Here is a 6,180-nt window from a genome sequence, read left to right on the forward strand (position 1 = left end):
TTTGTATTAATTGTATCTTAGCATAGTATCTCGGAAGATCGTGCTTGTTAAATAGCTCTGTGGCTATACTGCACTGAAGCGGCAGTTTAAAATATAAACCCAGAATTCAGCGAACGTCAAGAACAAGAAAACTAGCCTGGTTAGCCAGACCTACATCAAGATGTAAGGTCTGGCAACTCTTCACACAAACGGCTCAATGCAAGGGGCGGGATATAAGGTTGTCCCTCAAAATGCCTCTGCACGCAATAGGATAGCGTTATGACGGATCAGAGCAACGAAGAAGGTGACGTAGTTACCGTAACCAGTCGGCAAAACTCCAAACACATCTTTCTTGCTTAAAAAGGACTTCAGTAGGGTTTATTTGCTCTTCTCTCAAAGAAAAACATAAGTCTAAGTCCTCCAGAGTCGCGGCCAAAGCCGCTTCAAAAGATAGCTGTTCGCCAGCAGCAGCAGCCATTCTCTGTTTTCAAGTAGGAACCGTTGCAGCTCTGTCGTCATCATGTTAAGCCCGCCCCACAGACGCTACACACGATGTGATTGGCCTGACCAAATTTTGGTTTTTGGACCGGTTAAGTGTATTGTGAGTGCCTAGACTAAACCCTGGCAGCAAATATATTTTGCGGCCGCTAGGGTGCGTCTAGATTTCTAGGCTACAAGAAAACGGAAACAACAATCAGACAGAGACGCGGAATTTACATAATGTTACACAGACCATGTTTAAATTTCAATGTTTCTGCACAGAAATACCAACTTGTTCACTTTGTTTGGTATTAATAAGCTGCGCATTGGAGTGCTGGCCGTGGTGCTGAAGACGCGCTCGGACGGAGTACTGGTGGCAGAACAGATATTTACGTGCAACCTATTGGAAACTATTATTCGTTATTATATAATTATTATTCGTTATTTTACTTTATTACTTCCACTTAAGAAGAGTTCTGCACTTTTTATTTCAATATTTCTCTTTATATAAATACTATTTTGTACTTAAATCTATAATTACATTATTTTACTAACCCAACTAACTCATCTGGGCTTTCCGATAGGTTGCACGTTAGGGGAAAAGTATAGCTTTCTTCCCCTTGAGAAGAGTTCTGCACTTTTAAACTTAATATATCTCTTTTCTTCTATTTAAAAGCTGTAATTTCGTTATTTTACTAACCCAACTAATGACTCCTCCACTTTCCAATAGATTGCACGTAGATATCTGTGTATATGTGCCATCACGCGTCTTCAGCACCGCGGGGAGCAGCCAGCACTCCAATGTGCAGCTTATTAATACCAGACAAAGTTGGTATTTCTGTCCAGAAACATTGAAATTTATACATGGTCCGTGTAACTTAATTTAAATCCCGCGTCTTGGCCTTATTGTTTTTTTCTTGTTCTTGACGTTCGCTGAATTCTGGGTTTATATTTTAAACTGCCGCTCCAGTGCAGTAGCCACAAAGCTATTTAACAATGAGCACAATCTCCCGAGACACTACAACATGCTACTAATAATTCATTAATAAGAGCTGTTTTCTTGTACACAATTAAATATTTTAAGATAAATGTACAGTGTTAAAACATGTAAAAAAGACAAGATTTTAACAATGTCAAGATCAAATGCCTGAGTAACAGGGTATTGTGTGTATGTGTTCGTGTGTGTTTCCAAAATATTTTCAAAATACAGGCAACATAAAAGTAACATAAAAGTAATGTAAAAGTAACGAGTAACGTAAAAAGTTACTTTCCAAAGGCGGTAACTAAGTAAAGTAATGGATTACTTTTTTAAAAAGTAACGAGTAACGAGCAAACACTACTTTTTTAAAGTAACTTCCCCAACACTGCTCTCCAGGCAGGGAAATGTGTAACTTTCCTTATCTATTTTCTCGGCTTTCTCTTTCTTGAATGTGTTATATTCAAATGGCCACAACTTCTCCAAATCTGATCAGATTTCCATGTGTTACACATCCTTAGAAAACATAGAAACTGCACTTTCAGAATCTGTGAATAACACAAAAATGCCCCAGATCCGACTTATGTGTCCCTACTTTCCGTGACTGGTCACATATATAAAAAAAAATTTAAACGTAAGCTCAGCTGAAGCACAAGCATTGACGCTGAAACATGCAGTATGGTTGGTAAATGTTGTATATTGCCCATAAATACAGAACACTGTGCACCTAATGCAAAAATAGTGCAGTCTGTAGGTCCTGTCGTATGTCATTACAAACACATTCCCTTCTTTTCTCTCAGGACGCAGGATTTGTTTAGGAGAGGGTTTGGCCAGGATGGAGCTCTTTCTGTTCTTCACTTCTCTTCTTCAGTGTTTTCACTTCACTCCTCCACCTGGAGTCTCTGAAGATGAATTGGATCTCACACCAGTTGTGGGTCTTGTCTTGAACCCCTCACCACACAAACTGTGTGCAGTCAGTAGGGCAGAAAAACACAACCTCAAGTTATAAATAGCAGAATAACTAGTTAAATATATACCTCATGATTGTAAAACCTAAAGACTCTTACAGTGGCGTCCAGTGACTTCATTTCCGAGGGCGCACGTCTCTTTTCTCATAAACCATTTTGACACGCGTGCAACATGCTCGTATTTTGACAAGTCACATGATCGGACACATATTTTGAAATTGAGCCCCTCGGAAGAGAAGTCACCGGCCACCACTGGACACTTGTTTCACATTATAAGACTCTTAGAATATTATATTATCTCAATAGCTTTAACATTATACATGTACATTCTGTGCCTAAACATATTCATATATTTCAATTTGGTGTAAAAATGTATATGTTGTATAAATATATATAGATAATTTATGCATTTGACAGATACTTGTATGCAAACTGACTTACAGGGCATTTAAGCTATACATTTATCAGTATTTGTGTTCACTGGGAATCAAACCCATGACTTTCTCTCTTATTACCCAATGCTCTACCAGTTCAGCACAGGAACATGATATTTCTGTAATGATTAAATAAAATACTCGGTAACACTTTATTTTACGACCCGCAAAGTACCGCGTAATTAAACCAAATTTACAGCGTACCTATTTGTAACAACAGAGTACCTCTACAGTACGTACTTGTAGTTATAAGGGAACAATATTATAAGTTTGGGGTAATAAGGGGGTAAGAATATATGGAAAATTATTCTCTAAGTATTTCATAACTACAGGGTACCTATTGTAATATTACGCGGTATGCATGACTTACGTCTATGTATGGTCTATGTGTAATATGTTTTTTTTTTCCATATTTGCTACTTACCTGATGAAGTGTTTTGTATAGCCTACAGTTGATGTCTACAAGCCACGTCGGCAAATAAAATATAACAGCACAATAAAAATAATAGCAACTTGTACCTCTTTGATCTGTATATGTATACAGGAGTTACCAGGTAACTCTTTTATTTGCGGGCTGTAAATTAAAGTGGTGCTTATTCCCCGATTGTTCTGTGTATGTACCAGGTAACTCTCATATTTGCGGGCTGTAAACTAAAGTGGTGCTTTGTTCACCTCTTGTTATAAATGTTATAGGGTAAATACCATAAACATACAGAATATTGTTATTTTTATTTTAAAACAACTTATTTCAAAACATCTTTAAAACACTATAATTAACCCAACACTTAATGTTTATTATCACATAACTTTTATTTAAAATAAAAAGTCATGACAATTTTTCATTGTTTTTGCGGCTTGGCTTTCTCTGTTGGTGTTCTTGTCCACTCGGATGATGAGTTGATGTCGTCTCACAAATGCTGCTCTGCATTACATATAAAAAACATAAATGAAAGCCTTCAGTAAATGTTTCTTCACTGTGCCTTGACAGAAACAGAGTTTTCTGAGCCAGTTACGTTAATAACTTTAGGCTTACTTATGTGCTAGCTAACCTGCTACCGTTAGCTAGCAACTTTCTTGAAAAACATTGTTTGAAATGCGTGAGTCATGTATTAACAAAACCAGTCACCTTATCCAGCATGCGGATCCTGCTGACATCACTCGCAGCCGTACTCCACAGTGTAGAACGTTTTTAAAACCTCTTAAAGAAATTTCACCTCAGGATCGCGTTCCAGCAAACCTCCTGCAGACGGCCGCGCGCTCTACACCTGCGCAGTAGCCTACGCATGTAGTCGTCTTTTGCTTTAGCGGGAGCTGATATCTGCTGTTGTTTCATTCTGGTTTGCCATTGCATAAATTATATTTGGCTAAAATACTTGTGTTTACAGTAAATAAATAGCAAAGCACCACTTCAAATATGTCGGCAAATGTAGGAGTTTCCTGGTAAATAGGGAATAAGTTGCTATTTTTATTGTACTTACCTTAAAAAAAAGATAACCACATTAAATCAGCTGGACTTTTGTTATTAAAAGTAAGTAATATAGGCTACTAAAATAAAAGTGATGTGCTGTTATATTTTTTTGCCGATGTGGCTCATAGACATTTCTGTATACAACATTCAGTAGTCAATATGAAAAATTCACAATAAAAAAAAATAAAAAAATAAAACATAATTTCCCCATAGACTTGACTAAGTCATACATACCACGTAATATTACAATAGGTACCCTGTTGTTATAAAATACTTAGAGTATAAATAATTTATAATTCTTCATATTCTTACCCCCTTATTACCCCAAACTTAACATATTATTCCCTTATACCTACAAGTACGTACTGTAGAGGTACCCTGTTGTTACAAATAGGTACGCTGTAAATTCGGTTTAATTACGCGGTACTTTGCGGGTCGTAAAATAAAGTGTTACCAAATACTCTTCTAGAGAAAATCAAATCAGCTTAATTTGTATTTTGAATAGAAGACTGCAAATTAGTCACAGCTTTTACTAATTTCACCACTTTTTCTTCATTACGTGCATAAAATAAATCAAACATCTTTAAATGACCTGATGCTGCTCCCTGCTGGACATTAGTTACAAAATCAAACCTGGCATGAGAAAAGAGTCAAGTGTGATACACATGTAAGTAACACTTGCTCTAATTCGACCAATGCAAAAGACTTCATACATCCTCGCACTGGTAAGAAATATTCTATTTTTTCATCTGTCAATTGCAATAGTACACATGTAGTATAACTTTTAAAATGTCCCTGTGGACTGGTTTATATAGGCCAAACAAAACGTCATCTTAAACTTATGATTGCTGAACATAAAACAGCAATTCGTTCCCAGAATTTAACTTACGCCATGGCGAGACATTATAAACAGGCAAATCACATGGTTCACCTGCATTACTGAAGTTTTGAGGAAGTTTAGAGGTGGTGATATTATCAAAAAACTCCTACGCAGGAAAGCTTTTTGGATACATACATTAAACACTCTGGAACCATTTGGTCTAAATGAAGAATTGAGTTTAACATGCTTTCTTTAATTATTTCATCATATTAAATGTTGTATGTAAGATAAACATTTTTATCAGTAAGAGGATTTTATAAGTTGGCTATTGACACAAAATTTCCACCAGATGTACCTATCAGACCAAATATTAAATTCATCCAAAAGAAATCAGAACATTTAAGTATACAAGTTGGGTCATAATAAATAAAGTGAAATGACACAGGGAATAAGTATTGAGCTCACTTTATTTAATATTTTGTAGAAAAGCCTATGTTGGTGATTACAGCTTCTGGACGCCTCTTGTGTGGAGAACAGTGTTGGGGGTAACTTGCATAACGTAAAAATATTACTTTTCTGAAGTAATGAGTAAAGTAACGCATTACTTTTTAAATGTACACATTAATATTTGACTTACTTTTTTAAAAAAGTAATGCAAGTTACTTTTCAGTTTAATTAATTTGATATATTTAACTGAACTTATAGCACGGGTCTGTTGAAAGCTTAATTCTGATTGCCTGAGAAATGTTCCATGTGTGTTGAATATTTTTCTGTAAACCGCACCCCTAACCTGTCAAATGTCTTAAAAATAGGCACCAGAGCAATGTTTGTGGTAACCGTGAAATAAGAGGAATAATTGACTCTGGTCCTTTGAATTATAAGAAACATTTTATTTTCTTATAATTCAACAGCCCATAATCAATTATTCCTTACATATTAATATAGAATTTTGCACTCTATGCGTTGCGGCAGAGTAGGAACATTTTAAGTAAGAAACGGCGCTGGCAGGCCAGAGCTTGACATTTTTGTGACCAAAATATGCAGTTTCTGAATGC

The 6,180-nt window shown here is 36.0% G+C and overlaps 1 pseudogene; it reads left to right on the forward strand.

The window, feature by feature from the left end:
- The window catches only part of LOC135734229 (cytochrome P450 2K1-like), a 15,264-nt pseudogene extending 11,667 nt beyond the window's left edge, over positions 1-3,597 (forward strand).
- The last annotated feature ends 2,583 nt before the right edge of the window (positions 3,598-6,180 follow it).

This window comes from Paramisgurnus dabryanus, chromosome 3, assembly GCF_030506205.2.
Source record: "Paramisgurnus dabryanus chromosome 3, PD_genome_1.1, whole genome shotgun sequence".
Taxonomy (NCBI): Eukaryota; Metazoa; Chordata; class Actinopteri; order Cypriniformes; family Cobitidae; genus Paramisgurnus; species Paramisgurnus dabryanus.